A 27299-nucleotide genomic window follows, 5' to 3' on the forward strand; every position below is an offset into this window, starting at 1 on the left:
GGAGAGCTGCACTGAGGGTCTCCGTTGTTCTCATTGCTCTTTGGAGGAGTCATTCCCATTGCTGCCTGTGGGTGAATCATGCACAGTGAGACAGGGTGGGGGGGGTGCTGATTGGCACAGGTGATGAGTCATTCTGCAGCCACCTGGACCCTCTTTCTCTTACCAGGCCCCTAATGGCCAGAGGAGATGAGGGAAGAGTTCCTGCACCTGTCTCTCTGAGCCCATTATGGGAGTGAGTCAGGAGAGCAGGTTGGGGCACAGTGTGCACCTGTGTCGGGCAGGAGACTGGAAAGCTGATCAAGGCACTCCAGGCCTGGGTGTGGCAGGCGGGGCAGGATGTGGGTGGAAGGCAGGAGGTTTGGGTCCCCAAGGCAAAGATTTCACCTGCAATTACCTGGTTGCTGGCTAGGTTCTCTAGAAGGTACTACAGGGCATGGATATGTGGTCTGGATGGATCTTAAGTGGGGAGACCAACAGATGTCAGGTACCCAGATCCCCTGGGGGAGAGGGACAGGTGGCATACAGCCCCCAACCCAGGAAGGGGGTGACCACCTACTGGGAGGACAGATATACTGATATGTGTATTCCTCTGCATCCTCCTCCAAGAGAGGTACTCAGGATCCCAGGACAGGCTTCTAGGACCCCCGCCCCACAGAGACTCAGAAGCGCCCTCCTACGGACATAAATAAATCAAAAAAGACAGACAGGCACAGACAGGACATACTTCGAAGTCCCCTCTAGAAAGACAAATCCACAGATCCAGAGAGGGGTCACAATGGCTGCTTTTCCTCCCCTCCTAGCTTTTCTCCACCCATGGCCTCCTGCTGGGCAGGGGGAAATCTAATTAGAACTTATTTACACCAGGTCCTCTCCCAGCCCCTTTAAACAATGTTTCATTTTGGGAAGTCTGATTTGAATGCATGCCACCCCCTCTCCAACAAACACCCACACCCAGAGGGACTTCTTCCAGAAGACCAAAGGGAGGGAGGACGGGCCCAGTGCCAAACCTGGGACTGAAAAGGCAGAAGGAAAGAGGGAGGGCCTGGTCAGACAGGTATGGCAGGCCGCCCTAGGGAGGGACCAGGCAGCTCCCTTCCTTCCCCTGCCCCACTCTACAGGGATCGGGAGGGGTGCTGACTGAGAGGGGCATTATGCCAGAGATCCTGATTTAGGCGGCTGGAGGAACACAAAACAGCCACACAGACCCCTTCCTGAACTCTCAGCCCCCTCCACCCCAATGACCTGCTTTTTTTGTTCTAGGTCCTCTTAAAGTGAGGGCAAAGGGGCTGTAAGGACCCCTTTGGTGTGCACGCTAGAATGCTGCTCCAGATCTCACCCACAGGGAGCTCCTTTTTCCTGGGGCAGCCCAGAGCAGTCCAGGGCCAGAAGCATTTGCATGTCATCTAGCCAACGTGTCCTAGAGACCCACACCCAGCCTCAGTGCCATAGAAGAGACCACAACTGCCCTCTGATGGTCTCCACTTAGGACCTCCGGTGGAGGCAGAAGGGTTACGTCCTGGGGACTAGGGCCAAGTGATGAGGTAAGGGAGAGAACAGGACTAGGGCAGTCACAGGTTTCGGCTCCTTGTAGGGCTGTCTCTGGCCACTGCTGCCTGCTCAACAAAAGGGACGGTGTTTGCAGTAAGGTGACTGTTTTGCCTGGATGACTCTGCCCTAAACCGCCTTTCCTGGAGAGTGGAAGGGGAAGGAGCCTTAACAGGACACAAGCTCCTGTTAAGGCCCAGCCCTCTACTCCTCTGAGGAGGGCCCTGAAGCTCTGGGCTCCAGTAAAGGCTGGGGACCAAGGTCAGGTGGGCAGGTAGCTGTTATTCTTACAGTCACGGGAACAGGTGGCCCCAACAAGTTCTCAATGATGAGGACCAATCAATCCACTGATCTCACATCACAGCAGCATTGTCATAACACCCAGAGTGGGAGCAATCCAAATGTCCACCCACCGAGGAATGGGTAAACCTAATGTGGTAGCAGCATACAAAGGATTGTTACAACAAAAAGGAATGAAGTACTGATGCATGCCCCAATGCAGAGGAGCCTTGCAAATGTTATGCTGAGTGAAGGGAACCAGCCACAAAAGCCATGTATTATATGAGTCCATTTATTTGAAATGTCTGGAATAGATTAGTGGTTGCCCAGGACTGGGGAGAATGGAGGTAGATGCAAAGGGTACAGGGTTTCTACATGTGATAGTGAAGATGCTCAAGTGTGCAAATATACTAAAAAATGTTAAATTGTACATGCTAAATGGTCAATTTATAAGGAATGTAACTATACATATATATGTGTGTGTGTGTATATATATACATATATATGTGTGTGTGTGTATGTATATATATATATATATATCTCAATCATTCGGTAGCTGTAGCACACACCTATAATTCCAGCAATTTGGGAAGCTAAGGCAGGAGAATCACAAGTTCAAAGCCAGCCTGGGAAACTAGTCAGACCCTGTCTCAAAATAAAAAAGGATAGGGCTGTATGTAGCTCAGTGGTGGAGTGCCCCTGGGTTCAATCACTGTACCACAAAATAATAATAAGGATAATAATTTTAAACAAAAACACAATCCAGTTACATGAAAAAAAGCAGGGAATTTGTAGGTCAGCATAAAGGTTGGAGGGGCAATATAAGAGTTTTTTCCATGCTAAAGGGAAGAGTATTCCTACCCCTGGGTTAGGGCAACACCCCAAAAGTACCGAAATTACTGTCAAAGATAGGGCAAAGTAGCCAGGTCAGTGGTATACACTTGCAACCCCAGTAACTCAGGAGGCTGAGTCAGGAGGATCGCAAGTTTGAAACCAGGCTCAGAAACTTAGCAAGACCTTGTCTCAAAAAAAAAAAAAAAAAAAAAAAAAAACTCTGGGGATGTAGTTCAGTGCCCCTGGATTAATCCCCAGTACCAAAAAAAAAGGAAGGTTCTATTTAAAATGCTATCATTAGCCCAGGTTGGTGGCACACACCTATAATCTCAGTGACTCTGGAGGCTAAAGCAGGAGGATTACAAATTCAAGGTAAGCCTCAAGAATTTAGCAAGACTGTCATCTCAAAAAATAAAAGGAATGAGGATGTAGCTCAATGGTAAAGTGCCCCTGAGTTCAATCCTCTGTATCACAGTGAATAAATAAATAAATTTTAAAAATAAAATAAAAAAACTATTGTTGTCATAGAAATAGTTGGGTTTAGCCTTGAGACAGCAGAACAATTAGTTTAAATAGGAAGTCACAGATGGTGAGTAAACCCTCAGTAAGTCACATCATGAATAATAAAATAGGTCTGATTGTTGATTTTGTGCTGTATGCCTCAAGGCCAAAACTGTTCATAGTCAATGTTTAGCAAATGGTGACTTATTTCTTCATAAGTGTCAGCTCTGATGATTAAAGGCAGCAGGATGGGAATAAACCAACTGCCTAGGGAGGTAGCAAGCTCCATTCCCTGGGAGTTCTGAGACCAAGGCTTGCTCACCAGCCATCCTCTGGGCTCCCTGGAGGAGTGTTCCTCTCAGGAAGAGCTTTCTTTGGATGAGAACATCCAATCATCCCAATCCTGAGAGCCTTTGGTTCATGTCTTATCACCATAGATCTTTGCACATGGGAGGTGAAACACCTCTGAATTGAAATTTTGGTTTTGATAAGAGATGTGATTAGAAATTATTAGAACAGGTTATGGGAGAGGATGGCAAGGAAAGCCTTATCGTGGAGGAGGCAGACCCAGCCCAACAGCCTGGAGATGACAAGAAGTCTTGCATCTAATTCAACACCCTCATCTGTACTGATACCACACAAGGAAAGACCGCCATTGGCCGGGCAGTGAAGTCCCTGCAGAGGGGATCCGGTTATGGTTCAGTGTCTTTGGCGCCCTTCTCCTTAGCTCTGGTCCTCTATCTGCAGCATGTCAACACACCTGGAGGAGAGAGGTCAGTACACCCACACATGCCCTGGCTGGGGTTGTGCACCACACCTTAGTTACAGTCCCACCATCAGATTCTCTATGAACACACCCTTCTGTCCCTAGGGGAAACATACCAGAGTCACTAGAATTCACTAGAGTTCCTGCTTAGGAAGGATGCCTGTAATCCCAGTAGCTCCTGAGGTTGACACAGGACGATCACAAGTTCAAGACCAGCCTCAGCGAGACCCTGTCTTAAAATAAAAAATGAAAAAGGGGTAGGGATGTAGCTCAGTGGTAAAGCGCCGCTGGGTTCCATCCCCAGTACCCTCCCCCAACACACATACACACACAAATTTTTTTTAAAAAAAGGAAAGGAGGATTGATACCCTGTCCTTCAGGGGAAAAACAGAGCCATTCAGGCCCCTGAGCCTGACATTCCACCACTGAGACTGAAAGGAAAGCGAGGAACCAGGAGATGGGTGAGTAAGAAATGAAAGGCAGAGATCCACATGAGAGCTTATTTGTCAGAGCTGGCAAATAAAGGCCATCTCTCTATAAATGGAGAGAGGCAAAACAGGCTTGGGGTTTGGGACTTTTATGGGGCAGGCTCAGGGATTAGAGCCAGGAGAGACCTAACGGGGTTGGTTAAGGGTTGGGTTGGTATGGGGGAGTGGTGAGCCTTTCTCAAAAATGCCCTTGGGCAGGAAAGCAAAATTTTTCTTAAAATGGCAGCTGTCACTTAAGATGGCCATCCAGATGCTAAGCAAGGACAGCTAGAGGGTCCCTCTTCATGGTAGAGAGGCAGAGAGCAGTTCAGCAATGGAGCCTTGTCCAGAATATCCTGTTGGTCAACCTGAGGAGGAAGAGGACAAGGACAGAGCCCTTTATTCCTTCCTCTTTTAATTCATTCATTAACTTGTCCACTCATTTGCTTATCAGGCACTAGTTTAAAAACTGGAGAAAAGAACTCTTTGGTTTCTCTATTTGTGAAGCAGAATCTTGTGGTCTGAAGAACATCTTCCAGATGTTCCCTAAAAGCCCATAACTCATGGGATTGGTCAAGAGCCTTTGAATGCCATGATATCGCATAACTTGCCATAGTGCCCCACGTAGAGCCCACACTGACCCACTGTCACCCAGGCACGGGACCCTGCCTTAGGTGAAGATAAGGGCCCCTTTCCTGCTTTCCTGATCCACAGATCAGTGACCCTTCCATACCCAGAACAGAGAGAAGGTCATGGAGCACTAGTGAAGATTCATGGGCAGGGGTGGCCTTTTGAGGGATGTTCCGGCCTCCATGTCTCACCAACCACAGATGAGGCTGTTGCCGACCATTCCCACAGTCACGGCCTAAGTGAAATGATCGTGTGTGGATGGCAAGCCGGTCTTGAGGTGGTCAGGTCAGGGACTGTGGACACTCAGAGGGCAGATGGCCAACATGCCACATGGATATAGACCACTCCAAACGGTCACACGGTCAGGTGTCCTGGCTGGGAAGCTCTGGCCTCAGGAAAACAATCTGGTTGTGTGAAGTGAGGAGCTGAGGGGAGAAGAAGCAACAGGGAACCTCAAAGAGCTGAAGCCCAGCCTGCCTCCAAGGCAAGGCTCAGGGATCAAGGGCACCCATGAGCTGGAAGCCATAAATACCCAGGTTTCAAAGAAGGTTCAGCCCCAGGTTAATCACCCACCATAAAGGCAACCGCAGCCACAGAGGAGGGGCTGAGGGGAGTCTCCTCAAAAGGGAGGTGCCCCAAGGCCAGCCCTGCCCAGCCCTGCCCCCCCACCTGTTGGAGCAGAGGGAAGCAGTGACTCCTATCTATCTGAAGTCTGGCTGTGCCCCAACAAGTCCCACCTGTCAGTTTCCTTCTCTGATATCATTAGAGGGTGGGTCCAAACAGCCTCCAATATTCCCACTCCACCACCAACATCAACACAGGATTTATGAGTTTGTGGAGCATTCAGAGATTCCAGGGAATTTGACTTTGGTCATCTGAAAACAATTTTTCAGGAGGGGTGAAAGCTTCCCGTGACAAGCAGGTGTTTTTTGAGCAGGTGCTTTTGTATGTACATAGATATATGAACACAAAGGACATGTGGGACAAAGAGACCTTCACATGCCACCCCCCACCTTGTGCCATGCAACCTTGGCCTATGCCACACAGCCCCTCGCCCGCCCTCTCACTCTACAGGTGCACACATGCCCTCACTTCCCCTCTCACACGCGCTGCCCACACACACACTCCAAGGTGCCCTGCCACCTTCAATGCCCATGACACACAGGAGCAGGGATACATACCACACCCCTCCCCTGGCCTTCCCACCCCAGCCTCATACGCACCATCTTCCTATGCCATCACACATGCACACGCACACACAGTCATGTATAACACACATGTCCAGACCCAGATCCACCCCATGGCTCTGGACTTGATCACAGGTGACTGACACCCAGTCAATGAGGCTGCAGCATAAAAGGTTATTTATTTGCTCTCACAACTGGGAGCATCAGGGACGTGTGTGACTTGCACCCTAACCAGATAAGAGGCTGGTCATCAGGATCCTGTCTTACTCAACCTAGCTTTTTCCTCCATGTTGACCTCCTTTTCAGGCCGGCCACATCCATGCTGCAGGGAGGGTGCCTACCAAAGGAGCCCCTCATTCCTTCTGCTTCCAGCTGAAGTTCCAAGGCCCCTGTCCTTGGGCTGACAGGTCACATACTCATCTCTGAACCAACCCTGCACCAGGGTGCTCACAGACTACTGTCATTTTAACTAGACTAGGTCCTGTGCCAGGCCCCTGAGGAGTGGTGCTCAGCCCCACCCAGACTATATAAAAGGAAGGCAAAAAGGTGATTCACCACAAGAGGGGAAGAGATGCTGCACAGGATGAGCAAAAACAACAGCTGTCCACTATATGCACTAACCCAAATGTACACAAATAAAGACATGGAAACCCAGAGAGTTGCAGGGGCATAAAGATATTGGTGTACACAATGAACCCTTGTATAAATATAAAGAGTAGCTGGCATAAGTCTACCTTCTGTGCCTTATCAAACACAATATTGATTTCAGATAAATAAAGGATTAAGACATAAGCTACAGGACTTTGAAGAAAGGGAGAGCCCTTGAGAAAGATAAGCTAAGAAAAGTAAGGTATGAATGGAAAGATCTGGAAATGTGATGAGCCTCTTGACCAGCTCAGGATTACCAGGGAAGTGTGAAAAGGTTGATGGAGAGGAAAGTGGGATTGGGGGTTTCTAAGGCCATATAGTTTATTCTGTAGGTCACAGGGGCCAGAGGTGTGGGGCAGGGGGTGACATGACTAAAGCAGAACTGTAGGAACACTAAGGTGCTGGGGCAGGTAGGTTGGATGGTAGGGCTAAAAACTGGAAGCAGGAAGTCAGGCCCCATGGTGTATACCTGTAATTCCAGCTACTGGGGAGGAAGACCACAAGTCTGACGCCAGCCTGGGCAATTTAGTGAGACCCTATATCAAAATAAAAGAAAAAGGGCCAGGGATGTAGCTCAATGGCAGACCACATTGTTTAGTATGCAATTTAGTATTCAATCCTCAATATCAAGGGGGGGAAAATATCTGGAAGCAGAATAGAAGAGTTTTCTTACAGAATGCAGGGGGTGGGGGGCTGTGGTATGGTAGAGCAAGAACCTGGGAAGAAAGGGAGGGAATCCCACTAAAACCAATAGGCGTGGCCATTGACTGCACAGGCTTGAGTCCAGGAGTGCTTCCTGCTAAACCCTAGCACCTTCTGCATCAGCCAGGCTGATGCAGAAACTTGCCATGAGCCACTGGGCTCACCCCCACCATCACATTCATCCCAGCATTTTCAGACCACAGCTCCTTGGGGACAGGACAGGGCAGTTTCCTCCAGTGACTGACTATTCCTCTCTCTGGGCCAGCCTGTCTAGCAGGGCACAAGCCAAGAGCAGATGCTGCAGAGTAATTGTGTGCACCCTCCCCTGAACCCACAGTCTACTCTGGCCTCCTTAATTTTGTTCCACTCGTGCCACCTCTCACTGTTCTCCAGCCACATCACAGTGGGCGTGAGTGGCCCCAGGCAGGCGGCAGTATGGGCCAGCCCATTTTCTCCCCTGACTGGAGAACAGTGTTTGGCTTTTGTTTTCTCCTCAGGTGCTGGGGATTGTCAAACTCAGGACCTCACTTATGAGGCACACCCCAGCCCCTGAGCTCCTGTCTAATTCTTGGGACTGACCAGAACAATTGAGAACTGAGACAGGGGACATCTAGGACACAGAGGAGAATGGAAACCGTATTCCAGCAAGACATAGTGGTAGGAGCTGGGAACTCAAGTCCTGGGAACTCAGGTTCCTGCCATGTGTGGAAGCTGAGGACTGCCCCCAGGAAGAAGGGACATTCACCTGAGTGGCCAAAAGATACAACTAGAAGCAACAGGAAGGACTCCCCCAAAGAGAGATTTCTGCTCACTGTAAGCAAGACTTCCCAAAAGGGAACTCTATGAAAGTGGGTCCTCATCAACCGGGAAGCCCTGAGGAAGCGCTCAGGCAGAAGGTCAAGAGGGCTCAGTCTCAGCAGGGTTGTCAGAGCCATTTCCTCAGGGCCTACCATGTGCACCGAACTTCTGCTTGAATTAAGCTCATAAAGACCTGCCAGGGAAGATGGACAGTGTCGAGTTCACACACCGTGAAGGGAAGGACTGGGCCTGGCCGACTCCTCACTGGGGAATTGCCCAAGCCTGCTCTCCTATGTTCTCCTGCTCTGCAGCTCTATGGGACAGAAACCCAGAGGGCAGTGAGTGCAATCTGAAGAACTGAATTGTGTGTGTGTGTGTGCGTGTGGTTTTTTGTTTATTGGTTTTGGGTTTTTGTTTTGTTGGCTAGTTGGTTTTTTTTTTTGTTGTTGTTGTTGTTTTTTTTAAACAAGGTCTCACTAAGTTGCTTAGGGTCTCACTAAGTTGCTGAGGTTGGCCTCCAACTTGCGATTCTCCTGCCTCGGCCTCTGGAGTCAAGGGGATTACAGGTGTGCACTATCACCACCATGTCTATCTGCAATCTGAAGAATTTGGGGGCCACTTCCTAACAGTATAAAGTCCAGCAAGTTACTTAACCTCTCTGAGATTCTTTCTTATCAGCTGAAATGTGGGTGACCACTGCCTCAGATGACTGATAGGGACCTGAGATGAGGGAATGGTGCCTGATAGTGGGTTTCGATTCTCTCCACTCTGTTCTCACCACCCTTCTCTGCTTGTCCCTTCCTGTGCTGCAGCCTTCTGTGCAGCTTCCCCATCCGGGCACCGTCTCAGGACCACCACCGCTCAACCTGTGTTCACACCTGCTTTTTTTTTTTTTAAATTGGACACAATACCTTTATTTTATTTATTTATTTTTATGTGGTGCTGAGGATTGAACCCAGGGCCTCGCACATGCTAGGCAAGCGCTCTACCGCTGAGCCACAGCCCCCACCCCACACCTGCTTTGACACATTTTCTTTGTGAGGATCTTAAGACTTTGTGTTCCCCTAAATGAGACGGCCTCCTGGCAGGACTGACCAGTGTGCCAGGCATCGTCTTGGTGTCTTCTGCAGTGCCTGCCCAGCCTATTGCAGGCGGTCAGGGAGGAGAAAGCACTGGCTCAGAAGATTGAGGGAATAGAAGGAAGTGGCTATGGGGACCATCAGGAGGAGGCTATAGGACAGATAATATACAAACCTCTGCCACCATGCAAAACAGATGCTTGCAAATTCAATTCCCAGGGAACCAGTAATGCAAACATTGCCCTACCTACTGACACCGAGTCCCTTCCCCAACTGTCAGTCCAGGGCACCTTTCTCTGCTAGTGATGCTAGTGGTAGTAATAGTGGTAGTGACAAGGGTGGGAATCATGGTGGTGATAATAGTGGTTCTCATTTATTGGGTTCCTACTGTCACTGAGTGGCAGAGGTTGGGGAGGAGGGGCTTTGAGGGTCTGAGGAAGACCTAAAGAGAAGGGCCTCAACTCAGGATGACAAGATCCTTGACATAAAAGAATTTCAGCACACATCAGATATTGAGGCACAGAGATTTATTTAGGAAAACAAGGAATACACATTCTAGAGAGAATGAGGGTTATCCCAAGAATGAGATACACTTTTGGGCACTTGGTGAGAGGTGGTCATGGGAAGGTATGTAGGGATGATCTCAGCCTACTGATCACAAGACAGTGTATGATGATCTGGGAGTTCTCAGGATCCTTCTCCCATTGACGTCTTCTCCATTATCTGATCAGTAGAAAATGTTGGGAAAATACCCTATATTACAGTTTTTTATCTTCCTTTGCTCAATCAACTTTAAAAATACATGTACTTGTGAGCTCATTAATAACACACAGGGCAATTTTTATAAGTGAGTAAATTTTCAGTAACTTTAAGGTTGTGAGTGAAAATTTGTAGATTTCTCAGAAATTTGGGAATAACAAGCCTGGAAGAGAGAATAGGTTTGGGAGGAAAGATATGAGGAACTTAGCACAAGATTTTTTTTTTTTTTTTTTTTTTGGTGCTGGGGATCAACCCCAGGGCCTTATTACATGCTAAGCAAGTGTACTACCACTGAGCTATACCCAAGCTCAGCACAGGGCTTTCAGATAAAAGTTATAGTCTTACTTCCTTTTGTCTCCTTTCTACCTATCTCTCATTTCTTCCAGCACTACTATCAAAATGTCATATCTCTTTCTTATTTATTTTCTCCCCTGTGGTACTAGGGATTGAACCTGGGGGCACTCTACCACTTACCACTAAGCTACATACACAGCCCTTTCTCAAAATTTTTTTAATTTGAGACAGGGTGTTGCTTAAAATGCTGAGGCTGGCCTTCAACATACAATCCTCCTGCTTCAGCCTCCCAAGTGGCTGGGATTACAGATGTGAGCCACTGCTTCAAGCCTCAAAGTGTCATGTCTCTTACAATATAAATTTATAATACTAAAATAACCCATAAGGAAGGTAACATTATTCCCATTTTTCAGATCAGGAAACTAAAACTCCAAGTCCTTTAGCTAGTGTGACAGAGTCAGGACTTAAACCCAAACCTGGGTTTAATTCCAAAGCCTGAGCATGTTCATTTCAATTATACTGTCTTACAGATTCAGTGTCCAATTATATCCATTATGAGAAGCAATACTACTGATAACCTGAGAGAAATTGACCCAAAAACATTTTCTTATTATTTTTTTTTATATTTTCAAAAATTGTTCATGACATTAGCTTATTTAGAGAGTCTGCTGGGATTATGAGAGTCTGTACCTCAAGGTACAATTGACTGATATTTCTTTATGACTAGACTCAGGTTAAGTATGTACAACTGACTGAAATGCTATAAAATCAATTTTAAAAAACAAACAAAAAAAGGCAGATCCAGGGGAAAACAGCAGGAGCAGCAGAGGCTGTGGCTCTGCAGAGGAAAATAAATGCTTAAAAGGAACGTGCAGCAGGAGCTCCGTGCCGCCTGGCAGGACACAGCTGTGGCTACACCTCTGGTGGACAATGTGGGCTGGCACTGGGAAGGTCTACACGGGTTGCCCGGGGACTGGGGTGCACTAGAGATTCCCAGAACTGGCAGTAAAGTGGATGCCAGCCCCAGAGGCCGACTAATTTTATTTTATTTAGCAATTCAAAAAATATAGATTATATATATTTATATATAATTATATAATCTATATATTTTTAATATCTTTTGAGCCTCTAAATCACCTCTCCTTTATTAGGCATCCGGGCAGACTTGGGGGACTCCTGAAAGCCACAGTGGAAATCTCCTTGAAGCCCTGGCCTTGACTATCTTGTTGACTGCATATCTATAGCATTAGAAAAGCACCTAGAGTCACTCCACAAATGCATGGTCAATGAATTCACAAACGACTGGCTGGGCCTGCTCCATCATGTTTGTGTCTAAAAGAGATAACAAGACACTCAAAGAGACAAACAGAGCACAGCTCAAGTATGGACAGTTGCTACCCATTAACCAACCTCCATCCCAGATTCCCTGCTATCAAAGGACTGAGATAACACCAAACCTAGAGCTGTGACGCATTCCCAGATTTTAGGAGAAATCTGTTGACTTGAATGATGGGATTGGGCTGGGCTTAGGCCAGTCCAGGCCAGTGTAGCCTCAGGGACCTGTTAGGCATGTTCCCATGGCAACTCAACTCACCATACATAGTTTCTACATTCAGGTCAGAACTGTGGACTGTGGCCATCTGTTCCTCGAGGCCACACCCTACCCTTTCCCTTCTGGCCTGTCTGGTTTCCCAGGTGACCATCCAGAGAACACTAAGAGAAGCTGGAACAGCAGAAGAGGGAAAGCCCCACGAGGGAGAGGGCCCTTCCCCTCCAGGGCCAGCGTTCCTTACTCAAAGCTTCAGCAGCAAGCTCCTCCTAGACCCCTGGGCCCAGGGTGCCCATGTCTCCCACACCTACCCACAGTAACCCCCACCTGCTGCGCCCCCGTAACCTGACCCTATTGCATTTGGCCACCAGCTCCTCTACAAATTCTCCACCTATGCAATTAATTGGCCCAGAGACCCTCCTTCTCTCTACCCCTCCAGCCTGGCTTTCCTCCTTCAGGAAACCCTCCCAGACTGCTCTCCCAGCCTTCTCCTCTAGCACTCATTCTGGAGCCTCCAATTGAGCATCCCCAACTCTGGCAGGATCTCCCAGATCTGAATGTGGGTCCACTCACCTCCCATGGCCTAGGAGTTTCCTTAAGGAGGTAACTGCAGGGCTGGGGATGTGGCTCAAGCGGCAGCGCGCTTGCCTGGCATGCGTGCGGCCTGGGTTCGATCCTCACCACCACATACAAAACAAAGATATTGTGTCTGCCAATAACTAAAAAATAAAATATTAAAATTCTCTCTCTGCCTCTCTCTCTCTCTCTCTCTCTCTCCCTCTCTCTTAAAAAAAAAAGGGAGGTAACTGCAGCTTTTAATCCTTACAGAAACAATGAAATAAGTATTATCTGCATTTTAGAGCTAAGGAACCTGAGCCTGGTACTTAAAAACATAGCTTGTAGGGCTGGGGGTATAGCTCAGCAGTAGAGTGCTTGCTCGCAGACACAAGGCCCTGGGTTGGATCCCCAGTATCGCAAAAACTAAACCAAAATAAAATAAATAAAACTAGCTTGTGCTAGATCAGTAGCAAATGAGAGAGCTAGAACTGGACGTCGCCTGCCCTTCCTTACACCTCCCTTTCCCTGTCCTTCAGAGCTGGCACCACATGCAAGACACACCCTGCACCCTCTGCTCTTTATAACCCCCATTAAATCCTCACAAAACTATGAGGGAAGTACAAAATAGCCTCATTTTACAGATGAGGATATGGAAGCTCAGAAACTTTCTGTACATTTCTTAAGGTCACAGAGCACCTAAGTGCGGAGATCAGAAGTGAACCCAGCTCTCTGGCTCTAGGTGAAAAAAGTCAAGTTTCCCACCCCCTGGGTATACCCAGAAACAGGCTGAGCAATTCAGGAGACAGGAATGCAGATTCTCCAGCCCAGCACAGGCGGGCACAGACGTTGACTGATCAGCCAGCAGCTCTGATAAACGGACATGCCTTCCACGGGCCTGCAGGAGCCACCTGGCTGATCTGGGGAGGCCCAGAAGCCCCAGGAGAGGTGAGCCAGGCCCAGCACCCTCCTCACTCATCCCTGAGTTGACACACCCTCAAATTCTTTCACTTCTGCAAATGCCTCCCAGCATCCCAAAAGTCCTCTGGGATTTGTGATTAGAACCAAAAAGTTTTCTAAGATGTATAATTCAAATAAAGATAAATATATTTTTGGGTTTGAGAATTGTCCTAAACAATTCCCATGTTAATTGAGAATAGCAGGAAAATATCCCTTTGCATATTCTAGTCTCAATCTCTCAATTGCTGGTCATTGTTCTGACCTACAACTGCCTTATCTGTTTAACGAAGGGGAGGGACCATTTGCTCCTAAAATTATTTATTATTATGTTTTGAAATTATTGAAATGATTTTTATTATTACTTAAGTTTGAATTAACTTGGTTTTAGAACTTTTAAAGTCTTTGCAATGTAGTGAGAAAAGCATTCAACTTGACACCAAGTTTGATGTGCCTCTCAGCTTATGTTCTCTCCTAGATGAAGTTAATTTCATCATGAAAGATGTTTAGGGCTAGGATTGTGACTCAGTGGTAGAGCACTAGCCTAGCATGTGTGAGGCACTGAGTTCAATTCTCAGCACCACATATAAATAAATAAAATAAAGGTCCATTGACAACTACAAAAAAAAAAAAAAGATGTTCTTTACACTCTTTTCCAAAATCTCTCCCTTCCTTCTGCTGTCCTTCCTACCTGCCCCTCCTCCCTACCACCCAGTTCACCAGTTCAAAGGCTCCTGAGATGAAGCAGGGGCTCAGCTCCATGTTCGCTAGTTCCCTCCTACTGCAGTAACAGCCAGTGACCATTGAGCATCCTTTTCTCCAAAGACCAAAAGGCTAGACTGAAGGAAGGACTTACTAACCCAAGGAGTAATGGGAGCAAAAATGAGGGACCCGAGAAGATAAAGGAGCCAGCTAGGACTCTCCTCCCTGAGACCTACATAGTGTCAGGTCTGCCCAGAAGCCAAGAAACGTGAGATTGGAGGTGGTAGACCTCCATGAGTCAAGGCCAGACATAACCTCAAGTAGAGGAGGCGCTAAGCAGATTTTTGAAATGGAACTCTCAACTGTTTGAATTCCTAGAAAAGTCTGAGCAAACCAGGCCAAGCCAGGCCAGGCAGGCCAGGCCCGGGAGGAATGCGGCAGGGCAGGAGGTTTGTATGCACAGCCTCACGGAGAATGAGCCATTCTCTGGGACCATAAACCTTATCTCCCACCCACTCACCTCCAGAGAGCCAGGATAGCTATCTCTGGGTTCCAAGAGATTGATTCAGCTGAGTCAACACTGGGGGTTGCGGGGCACTGTGGGCCCTGCAGCATACCTGAGTCACTTCGTGATGGGTGCTCCATTCAGAAGTAAAATAGGAGAAAAGGAGACCTCTTAGGCAGAGGTGGGAACAAAGAGATGGGTCAGAATGATTCATCTACACAAAGGCTAAGGGCCTCAGATTGCTATCAGTCAGCCCCAAGCCAGAAATGTTCCCTCCTAGAGAAGTCAGGTACAGACACTGGACAGCACTGTCACTTCAATTATTCCTTTGTCACTGAGTTCTACAGTTTATTCACAGTTTTTAATGGGTTTTCTCTCTTCCAACATTAAATGCCTCTTTAGCTTTAAAAACTGCAGTTGAGCCAGGCATGGTGGCACACACCTGTAATCTCAGCAGCTGTGGAGGCTGAGGTAGGAGGATTGCAAGTTCAAAGCCAGCCTCAGCAGTTTTGCAAGGCCCTAAGCAACTGAGAGAGACCCTGTCTCTAAATAAAATATAAAAAAGGGCTGGGGATGTGGCTCAGTGGTTAACTGCCCCTGGGTTCAATCCCCAGTTCCACGCCCCCCCCCCAAAAAAAATGCAGTCGAATCCACTCTATCTTAGAGGACAAGGAAGGCTCAGTTCTAGTCCCAGGGCTGTGGTCCTGTCTCTCCACCCATCCTTTTACTCTGAGCTGGGCCCTGGCACTGTTCCCTTGGTCTCTGTGTCCCTGAGAAATTCCCCACACCTCTGCCAAGAGGCCTGTTCCTCCTCACAGGCAGGTGAAACCTGGCACCTACCCTAGAGCTTGCTAATGTGAAGCAGCCCCCCTGCAGGGGCAGGGATGACATCATCACCTGCCTTGCACCTTCCAGACACGTACACACTCTCCCTCTGCCCGGCCTGTGTATCCCTTTCCTCCCTCACCTCCCCCATTTGCTCCAAGATGTCCTCTCCTGCCTCATGCCCAGCCAGGCAGATCTTCTACAAATGCTGCTTTGATCCTGTCATTCCCCAGCAACAAGCTTCCCGTCCCTTCTGAATAAAGGTCAGATTTCTCATCTGTCGGCTGAGGCTGAGTCTTCCCCACCTGGCACCAGCTGCCCTCCCCCTCCCCTGGAGCTATGTCCTTCCCTCCGGTGGCACCTCCTCCTCACCTGTGCCTGCTGAAACCTTATCCCTCCCTTGGGCCCTGGCTCCAGCACACCTCATTCAGTCCTCAAACATTTACTGAATGAAAGTCACACAGCAGGCACCTCCCCCATGAATCCTGCCCCAGTCATTTCTGCAGTAAGTGGCCGCTCCCACAGAGACCCCAAGAACTGGCCTTTGTCACACCCCTGGGCTGGGTTCCACTTTCCTGTGGGCTTGTCCGAACTCCCCTCCCTTTCTGTAAACCTGATATATATTGAGCCTGGAGACTGTTAATGAGATATTCTTTCATATTTGACCCTCACAATGGCCTTAAGAGTTCAGTAGTATTATCCTTATGTACAGGTAAGGAGACACAAGGCTCAGAGGAGTAACTAGTGTGGATCAGGATTCAAAGCAGGGCACCAGATTCTGAGTCCAAGGCCCTCCAGTATGAAGGCAGCGTCTTCAAAAGCAGGGTCATGTCTTTAACAGTGTTCCTTCTTCCCTCAGCACCCAAGTTCAAGAACTTCTTTGATTCAATAAATGAATGAATGAAAAGTTTTTCAAAGTCAATTCTAATCAGATGAGTCCTTTTTTCTACTCTGATCTCTATCTCTTCTCCCCTGCATTCCTATCTTTTCCTCTCCCTCACCCTGGACCCCAAGGATGCAGGAGATAAAGGAAGAAAAAAACTTGTTACTCTCTTCCAAGATCCAGAGGATTGCTGCTGGCCTCAGGAAATAGGACAGGAAGGTTCCTCCCTTCCACCCAGCCACTAATAACCCCAGGTGAGTCCCAGCGCCAGCCTCCACCCCTCCCCGACTCCTGCTGGACAGAGGTGGGGCGGGAGGGAACCTCAGAGAAAGCCAGAGAACAGTGAGGGGGCCGAAAGGGGCCAAAATCCAGTGACTCATCGTCCTTGGGCCTCCCCTAGGGAGTGAGCAGACACTTAAAATTCCAGCCTATTCCCTGGGGAGACAGTTGGGTGTCAGTAAACTGGACGGGAGGAGGAAGAGCTCTGTTTATCCCAAACTAAATGCAGCCATGGTAACCAAGGCCAGTGCCATTAGGACTGGGAGCAAAGGTCCGGGCCAGGGGCAGAGCCATGAGTGCCCTGCCAGCCTGCCACCTGGGCCTGCTGCCCAGGCCATGCCAGCCAGGCCTGTTCTGACCTAGCACCCCCTTGTGGGCAGAGCCAGACCTGAGAACTGGGGAGGGACAGTCCTGAGGGTGAAGTCACCCACTTTATAGACACCTGAGTTCTTGCTTCTGTGTGCCTTCTCAACAGAGACCAGAGACAGACAAACCCAGGGAGCTCTTGGCCTCAGGGCTGGAGGAAAGGAGGAGTGGGGAACTGAGCCAGCTTCTGGGAAGAGGGTCAAGTGGCGGTATCAGTCAGGGAAGGCTTCCTGGATGAGCGTGTCCCCAGCTAGAGAAAGACAGTAAAAGCTTCATAACAGAAGAGCCCAGAACAATGGGAATGAGAACTGACGCACCTTGCTCCTTCTCTTTGCTAGTCACCACAGTCATAAACTCCTGGTGCCTGGAGGGGCCCCTTTGCTGCCACCACATCCTTAATAATGTCTTCTGCCTATTACGCATCTCCGCTGCCGCCCTTGCTTCTTTCTTGGGGTGGAGGTGGCGCTCCCTCTGCCCAGGCACAGGCCCTCCACCTGTGCTGAATCCCGCTTCTGAGAGCCTGCCTGTCAATGTCTTCTCTCTCTTATTGTGCTCCTCCCACCCATATCCAGGCAGGATTTTTCTCTTCTACTTACATCCATGTTCAAAACACTTCTTCCTTAAAACGAAGGAAGGGTAGCTGGGTTCATTGGCGCACACCTATAATTCCAGCGGCTTGGGAGGCTCAGGCAGGAAGATCAAGAGTTCAAAGCCAGCCTCAGTAAAGGCAAGGCCCTAAGCAACTCAGGAAAACCTTGTTGGTGGTGGTACTAGGGATTGAACCCAGGGTCACTCTACTCCCAAGCTATATCCCCAGTCCTAATTTTGAGTCAGGGTCTAGCTAAGTTACCCAACCTTAGTCTCCTGACATCTCCTGAGTTTCTTACCATTTCTCTGGTCACCCCTTCCTACTCACTCTTCTTCATTGAATCTTTTTATACATACCTGGTGCTTATATCCATAGTCCTTAATTTTGGTGGGTCATATATCCCTTTGAGACTCTTAAAGACAACCCCATACTGCCTAGCTTCTCCTGTACAATTCAAGGGGCACATGGACTCAGGGAAATCCACTCACAAGGCCCAGATTAGGAGTCTCAGCTTGAATATTGGAATCTGTCTCCACCTCCCCTTCTAGGCAATCCCATCCACTCTTAGGGATGATGGCTCCCAGGTCAAAATCCAACTCTCATGGACGCCACAGACCCATTTTTTTTTTCTTTTCTTTCCTTTCCCTTCCTTCCTTCCTTTCATCTTCATTCCAGTTACCACTCAGTCAGTCCCATCAGGGATTAATTCACTGATTAGGTTAAGGCTATGACCCAATCATTTCTCCTCCAAACCTTCTTGCATTGTCTCACACGTGAGCTTTTGGGGGATGCCACATCTAAACCAATACAGGCTCCAAACTGAAGTCATCATCTAATGCCACCCTCCAGGCCTCACATTCTCTCACACTCCCTGTCTGGGCAACATCACTCCATCTCCAAAGCAAGAAGCCAGGCATCACCTCAGATTCTGAGGATGTTAACATTCCTCCCTTTTGGTTTGGATAAGAGGCTCTGAGGCAGGAGGGGGGCGGGGAGCTGGTGAGCGAAGGTCACTCTTCTTGTAGCTGCTTCCTGCTGAATGGGGGTGAAGACAGGGGCAGAAGCAGGTCCTAGAAGGGCGTTTCTTCTGGCGGGAACATGTCTTCCCAGGAGCATCTGATTGACTCTTCGGTTGGTGAAGGTTTGATCCTTGCCATGATGGTTTCCATAATGGTTAATACTTAAAAACACATGGTAACAAAAACCAGGCAAAAAAATGGCAGTGAGGGGTCCCAGGAGGGGTAAGACCCAAGTAAGGATAGGGTTCCACAGGCTGGTGAGAGAGGAAGAGGAAGAGTCGCCAGAGAGCTTTTGTTTGAGTTTGGTAAGTTAATGGCTTTCCTAGTCTGGTGTGTGCTATTATTTTTATGGGCTTTTCCTCAGCAGTTAGCAACCTCCCTCCCTGTAGGTGGCTCCATTCATATGTGCATATCTATTGTCTGTGTAAATGTTTACTTTCTTACCTTCCGCACCTTCAAGCCTGTATAAGGCCAATAAGCTTCCCCTGCTGTGTCCAGGTTGAAGTTCCTTTGGGGAGTATTTGAGCCCAAATGATTTCTGTTTCCATTGTGACCATGGCTCCAGCCTTCTGAGCCCCATCTATGACTTGGCTGCTGCCATCTGTGAACAGGATGGCTTCAGCCTCAGCCAAAGGAACATCGGTCAAGTCAGGCCTTCCTGAGCTCACCTGGTCAAGTATATCCTCACAGTCGGTGGAGGGGCTCATAGGGATCATCTTCTAGCATCTGGGAGGTGGGGTTAAGGGCCCTTGGGGGGACAAAGGTGAATGGAGGGTGGTTAAGCAACAGTCTCTGACATTGAATAATATGACTGTTAAAGTCATCCATTTATCTAGTGCACAATTTAGGAGGGTCTCTACAAAGTGTGGGGTTGCCATTGTGAGGAACCGTCCCAAAGCTGATGGAATGGTAGACTTTGATTGTGGGGTTAAAAGGTATGGTGGAATAGTTGGGGCCTGGGATCGTATAGTGGGTGGCATCATTGGATGCCCATATATAAGTTTGAATGGAGAGATTTGTAGGGGCTTCTTAAGGGCCCACAGTCTGTAAAACATTAATAAGCAATAGCCATAAAGTTTACAAAGAAAATACAAAATGAAATTAACAAGAGTAAAAATGTCTAGTTTATGTAACAGCTATGTTTAATTTTGGCTGCCTTATATATCATAACTAATTCAAATTACAGTAATCTTTACAATAAACATTACTCTTTTGGACATAAATTTAAATGAGTTGAAGTTTGACCTGTTTTTGAGCCATTTAACATGTAGTAAGATGGGAGGCAGGGCCTTATCTTAGGATGAGGCTCTTGATGAATTTTAGGTAAAGTGTTTTAGTTGTGAAGGTGATTTTTGTCTCTTCCTTAAATATCATTTTATAAAGTTTACATATATTGTTTCCTGAGTCCACATGAATGTCAGCTAACAATATGACATTACATTTAAAACATGAATTAAAGAAAGGTTGAGAGAGTTTTAACCTTTTTTGTGGAAAAGTAGCAAAATGTTTCTGTGTTTTACAGTATTAACCTTTAAACAGATTAGCCTCTCGTTAACTTAAAAATACATTTAAATTTTATTCCAATGTAAAAGGTAACACCAAACTTTATAAATCTTATTGATAACAGATCTAGTCATAAAACATTAAATGACATAAATAAATCTTCAATAAAATTGTTATCCTTATAAGTCTATCAGATAACCTTAGTTTGGAGAATACCAGTTCAATAAAATGCTTTTGTTTTTGTTTTTAACCTTTTTACCTTAAAGACTTGTATACCTGGAAGAAATGAATAAATTTAATATATTAGTACCATAATCATATTGATGTCATTATATTAATCAAGTTTAGCTCTTAAAGAAAAACCTAGACTTTGTAACATAGTATAATACTCCAAAATAACAGCTGTTGTTTAACCACAGTCCTATAAACTTTAATCTTTCTAAGATTAGTTGTTCTACAGAATAAACGTTAATAGCAGCCAGGTGCAGTGGCGCTCACCTGTAATCCCAGTGGCTTGGGAGGCTGAGACAGTAGAATCGTGAGTTCAAAGCCAGTCTCAGCAATAGGCTAAGCAACTCAGTGAGACTCTGTCTCTAAATAAAATATAAAATTGGGCTGGGGATGTGGCTCAGTGGTCAAGTGCCCCTAAATTCAATCCCCGGTTTCAAAAAAAAAGAAAAGAAAAAACTTAATAGCCACAATGTTAAGAGTAAAATTAATGTTTCAAGAAATTCTTGTTACTTTAACACTTGGATTAAACTCTGTTTTACATCATTACATTAACATTTTTACCTTAGAGAAAAACTTTGAATATCTTTGACTGATTATTCCACACAAAAAAATAATTAAGCTTCTTGAAATTTGCCAATTCTTTACATAGACGTTCTTTCTCAATTAAACTCTCTTGTTTTAGTTTTCGTACCTAGAAATTCTAATTTCTCTTTTCTATTAACCCCCTTTTATGTTTACATTTTGAAACAATTCTTATAAATTTCTGAATCTAGATAAATTACTTCATTTTAATGAGAAGGAATATTTTGTTATTTATAATAGTCTAATTGAAACACACTTGAAAGCTTTTGGGCCTTTGTATATAGAAATCTTCTATAAACCTTTGTATATAGAATTACATCTGTTTACCATTTCATGAAAACACAATGTTCAAGTATATAGAATTACACCTGTTTGGCACTTTAAATTTTTAGTAATCTTATTTTAAGTAATGACACAGAGCATTTTTTAATCCCCTTTTTCATTTACCAATCTATGAAAACACCAATAATGTTACTGTATGGACTTTAAGGAGCTAAGAGTACTTGATGTTATATTTAATAGTTAGCATATTAACTTTGTAGATTAATCAGATGTCTCTAACAAACACATTTATAAGTACTTCCATACATGTCAAATCTCTTACATGTTAAGCTTAATTTACTTACTTACTGTAAAAAAAAAAGATATCAGACAAGTGTATTAAATAGTATAAGTCATTTTTCCCTTGTTGAAGAGAAGTCTTAGAAACAATAGATATTAGACATTTTATAGATGTTAACATTTCATTAGTTGTTGACCACCTAGAGAGACTTGGGTTAAGTAATTTTAAAGATATCTTTACTTTTGTTTGTCTACCCAACTTACATTGAACCTTTAAATCATATAAATCAAAGGTATTTGGATCCATTTTTTAATTTTAGTTTATGAGCTCTCTATATGTTGGTTCTGACACACATGGACAAGTCAGCATAGAACAACAAGTAAAGGCCTTACAACTTTTGAAATTTATTAGATTAAGAGTCAATTTTTGTAAATTGGCCTCTATAAAACAGGTCTGATCAGAAATTATAATTTAGGTGCATAGGATGAAAATTATGAACTCAAAATATAGAATTGTAAAAATAAGAATCCCAGGAAAAAATGATATAGCTATTAATAATTTCAGTTCAGCAACATGAGAGAATTTTTCTGTTAATTGTTTCAGTTTAGCAGCATGAAAGGATGACAAAGAGAGAGAGAGAGGGAGAGTTTTGAAGTCCTTCTTTTGTGTTGTAGGCTGGGAGGAGTTGAATACTTTTGGGCCTGTTGGCTTCTTGTGTCTTTAAAATCTCTTTAGAAGTAGAATATTTATCTGCTGTTTGACTATTTATTATTTCTGTAATTTGAGGCTCTTTGATGTATTAGGGGACCTAAGAAACTGGCTGCACATGAGAGGAGGGGTGTTTTCCTTGAGGACAGTCAACCTTTCAGTATCTCCATTGCTCACACTTGGGTCAGGGCTCGGTGGGAAGCCTCAGGTTAGGGCAGGCTCTTGCCCAGTGTCCATGCTGTCTACATTGAAGACAGGGTCCTGGTTTTTGGCCCTGAATTGTAGAGGCCAAGAGCTGGTATTTAATTTTAAGTTGTCTTCTTCTTTTCTTTTTGGTTTTATCCTCCCAGTTGAAGAAAACCTTATCTAAAAGTAACTGTTGAGGAGACTCAAGACCCTTCTTTAATCGTCTGAGTTTCTTGTGGTTGTCAGGTGCAGATCCACAGATAAAGTGTGGAAGGAGCCTGCCATTAGGGCTGCTGACATTAAATTTGTATATTTGGTGATGGCCTCAGTAAGTTGGGTCAAAAATCTGGGACCTGGTTAGGGTCCCAAAGCAGCTCTGATCCCCCTAAGGTGCTGAGGATCGAACCTGGGCGGCACACATGCCAGGCGGGCGTGCTACCGCTTGAGCCACATCCCCAGCCCATATAAATAACTTTTAATGAAACATGATCCTATGAGAGTACATTAACTTGAAGGCATTAGATAAACTTCCTGAGGAAGCAATATTTGAACTGAGATACAAGGATAAATTCATTGAAAAGGCTGTAGTATGCCAGGTGTGGTGGTGCACACCTGTAATCCCAGCAGTTTGGGAAGCTGAAGCAGGAAGATCTCAAATTTGAGGTCAGCCTCAGTCATTTAGGGAGGCCTTAAGTAGCTTGGCAAGACCCTGTCTTAAAATAAAAAATAAAAGAAAAAAGGCTGGGGATTATGGCTCAGTGGTTAAATCCCTAGGAAGAAGGAGGAGGAGGAGGAGGAGGAGGAGGAGGGGGAGGAGGAGGAGGAGAAGGAGAAGGAGAAGAAGAAATAATACCTGGGTGATCCTGGCCCACACCTGTAATCCCAGACTCAGGAGACTGAGGCAGGAGGATCACAAATTCTAGGCCAGCCTCAACAATTTAGTGAGACTCTGTTTCAAAATAAAAAAATAAAAGGTCCAGGGTTATGGCTCAGTGGTAAAGTGCCTCTGGGTTTAATACCAAGTACCAAAAGAGAAAAGAAAGAAAGAAAAAAAAAATAGTTTGGCAGTTTCTTGTAAACATACCCTTATTGTGCAACCCAGCAAACTATTCCTGGGCTTTTTATCCAAATGAGAACATATATTCACACAAAGACAAGCAGCTTTATTCATGACAACTACAAATTTAGAAGAACACAATTATCCATCTAGTGGTAAATGAATAAACTAGAATAACTTCCTAAAATGGACAATAGAGGACAATTTTTAAAGGGGTGGGGGGTGACTAGTGATACCTGCAACAACATAGGTTGAATCCCCAAAACATTATGCTAAGCTAAGGGAGTCAGAGAAAAAAAAAGCTACACACCAAATGATTCAAATTATAAGATAATATGGAAAAGGAAAAACTACAGGAACAGCGAACAGATCAGGAATGGCCAGAGCTGAAGGCAGGGGGTGAGAGACTGACTCTGAAGGAACGTGTCAAAACACATCAAGGTGATGAAATGAACTGTGTTTTGATCATAGTAGCAGTTCCACAACTGAATTCATTTGTCAAATCCCACTGAACTGTATACCTAAAAAGAGTGAATGATCTGCATGCAAATTACACGTCAATAAATCTAAAAATTTTTAAAGCAAAAAATAATAACAGATGTGGGAAGATCATAGGTTAAAGAGTTATATGAATAAGATTAGGGATAATAAAATCTAGTGACCAGTAAGACATACAGATCTGAAACAGAAGAGTTCGTATGCTGTTGGGTGCTATACCATGTCACAGTGCCAGTGGTCATTCTATCTGGAAAGTATTCCTCTTAATCCCTGTGTCTCTCCAGAAAGTTCCTACTTTTTTTTTTTTTGTACCCAGGATTGAACCCAACACTTAACCACCTAACAATATCCCCAGCCCTTTTTATGTTTTATTTTGATAAAGGTTCTTGCTCAGTTGCTTAAGGCCTCACTAAATTACTAAAGCTGACCTTGAACCTGTGATCCTCCAGTCTCAGCCTCCGGAGCCACTGGGATTACAGGAATGTGCCACCATGCCTAGTGCTATCATTTATTTTAAGCCCTGCACAAGCATTCCTCCTCCATGAGTTCACCTCCGTGACCCCCATTCTTCAGCACCTGGAATGAAAACTTCATAAGAGCAGCAACTCCATCCTGGTTATTCTTTGCTGTATCCCCAGAGTCTAGAATATACCTGGCATATAGCAGGTGCCCTACAAATAGTAAATTAAAAGAGTTACTCTATCCTCTGACAGTATGTTGCATCTTTTCATAGAACCAATCATACTGTATTTTGTTTATGCAATTATCTTTCCCCACTAATAATCTCCTTTATTATTGTCTCTCCCATTCCCTGGCATTGGGGATTGAACTCAGGGGTACCTACCACTGAGCTACACCCCCAGTGCTTTTCATTTTTTTATTTTGAGATAGGGTCTCACTAAATCGCTGAGGCTGACATTGAACTTGTGATCCTTCTTTCTCAACCTCCCAAACCCCTGGAATTACAGACATGCACCACTCATTAATTTTGCAACAGGTGTCACTAAGTTGTCAAGGCAGGACTTGAACTTGCAATCCTCTTGCCTCAGCCACCAGAATCAGACCAGGTTGTCTCATCATAAAGCCACACTGTGTGACCTTCAATGGGATCTCAAAAAAGTTATTTACTTTTTAAAATTTTGAGATGGGGTCTTACTAAGTGACTAAAGCTGGCATCAAACTTGATATCCTCCTGCCTCAGCCTCCTCAGTACCTGAAATTACAAGCATGTACAACTGGGTCCAGCTATTATTGTCTATTTTTATTTGTCTTTGTATTCCCAGCTCACCAAGGAATGGAAACAAATTAAAGGACTTCAACCTCCAGGTTGGTGATTCTTCCAGAAGAAGTGGGCAGAGGAGTACCCTTGAAAAGCACCTGCTGTACCTGGGCCCTATCATGTGCCCTGCAAAACAGACAAGACTCACTAACTTGGTACCCAACTTGATCAAGGTCACTCAACAAGTAAACAAACTAGGCTTCAAACTTTGTCTGACTCCAAAGTCTATGCTTTTCCCATCCTCTCTTTTCTTTAAGATCCTTAACTCCATGGTTTTCAGGGCCTTTAGCCCCCTCTTTTTTTGGGGGTCTGGAGATTGAACTCAGAGGCACTCGACCATTGAGTCACATCCCCAACCCTATTTTGTAGTTTATTTAGAGACAGTTTTACTGAGTTACTTAGCTCCTCACTTTTGCTGAGGTTAGCTTTGAATCCTCCAGCCTCAGCCTCCCAGGCCACTGGGATTACAGGTCTGCACAACCGTCCCCAGCTCAGCCCCCTCTTGAATGACGGTTCTGACCCCAAATTCCTCTGATAATCCCTCCTTAATATTCCACAGCTGCTTTGTTTGTTCATTTGTTTGTTTGGAGATGATCTGCTATGTTGCCCAGTCTGGCCTTGAACTTCTAGCTCAAGAGATCCTCCTGTCTCAGCCTCCCAAGTAGCTAGAACTAGATGCATGCACAACTACCCCTGGCTGACAAAAGTCACATGAGCCCCCATGAGTGCTAGTACTCCTCCTTTTCAACTGAGATCTTTTAATTTCCTTCATTTCCTCACCTGCCTGCCCCAGTGTGAGCCACTTCAACAGTGTTTGAAGTTCAGACTCTTGCTCTCTCACCTCAGGGAAGCCCACCATTTCCCCTCCCTCCCTTAGGATACAGAGTATTTCTTATGTGGTTGTCTCATCATAAAACCACACTGTGTGACCTTCAGTGGGATCTCAAAATTATTCACACATCCTTTTATGCATTGTGGGTGGATCACACAGCTTGCCACAGGCACCCCAGCGTCAGGCCTATTCTTGAGATTGGAGGAGAGGCAGGAACATGTAGAGGTTCCACGTGTCAAATCCCAGCTCTGCCACCTACTAGTACTATCACTTTTCAAGATTCAGCTTCAATGTCACTTCCCCAAGATTCTTGGGCTAGATAGTGATTACTGCTACCGGTGTCCCTAGTTCTCTGGACTCCGTCCAGCATAGCAGCAACTACACTGTCATCATTGCTGAGGTAACTGCCACCTGCCTGACTACATGGTCCCATCCTAGCTTAAGGAAACCGCCATCCCCTCTCCGCCACTACAATGAGATGTCCTCCTGTTTTCTCCTTTCCTTCTTGACACACTTCTTGAAAGTGCAGTGCAAACTCCTACCCTATGTGGGCACTCACTGCCTCGTCCTCCTCAGTCCTCTGCCACCCTCCTCCCGGCTCTATCCTTCTGCTGCAAGTGTCTGCCTGCCCTCATCATCCATGTCATCATCCATGTCCTTCATCACTTTGTTCATCGGACCCTGTGGACTGCCCCTCCATGAAAGTCATCCTCCCTGGGTTTTGTGACAATTAGCCCTCCTGATCTCTTCCTAGGAGCTGACCAGGGTCTGAGGCCCTTTTCTCTTTTCTTGCCCCAACCCCCCTGGTGCAGACTGTCACTTCTATTCTCTGATCCTTGTCCTTCCCTTCCCCACCCCAACACACATGGGGTTTGCACCCATATTCTTTCAATGGGTGGTTCCAGAGGGGACTCCTGCCTATAGCTGTGCAGGGCATTCTGGCAGGACCCCTGGCCAAGGACACAGCACAGAAGCTGCTTCTTCCCAATTTGTAAAAAGGCTCCCAGGCTGTACTTACTGCTGGAGGCTCTAAACGCTTTGCTGTCCCAGCTGCTCACAGCACAGTCCCCCACCCTGGGGCACTTCTGGCAGGTCAGCTGAAGCGAAGATAGGGAGAGATGTGAGTCATGGCTGATAGCCTAG

The 27299-nt window shown here is 45.9% G+C and overlaps 1 long non-coding RNA gene across 2 annotated transcripts; it reads right to left on the minus strand.

The window, feature by feature from the left end:
• Positions 1 to 16063: 16063 nt before the first annotated feature.
• Positions 16064 to 27270, minus strand: LOC124087336 (uncharacterized). Of its 2 annotated transcripts, none has more exons than XR_006850034.2 (3): positions 27175 to 27270; positions 19163 to 19466; positions 16064 to 18879 (listed from the first exon to the last, which is right to left on the minus strand). It is a non-coding gene; the product is annotated as an uncharacterized LOC124087336 (long non-coding RNA). The 2 variants fall into 2 exon arrangements; XR_009225971.1 differs by having other exon boundaries at positions 19163 to 23439; positions 27175 to 27255.
• Positions 27271 to 27299: the final 29 nt, after the last annotated feature.

This window comes from Marmota monax, unplaced genomic scaffold (genome assembly GCF_021218885.2).
Source record: "Marmota monax isolate L192 unplaced genomic scaffold, Marmota_monax_Labrador192_F-V1.1 WCK01_AAM20220418_F8-fsc00012, whole genome shotgun sequence".
NCBI lineage: Eukaryota > Metazoa > Chordata > Mammalia > Rodentia > Sciuridae > Marmota > Marmota monax.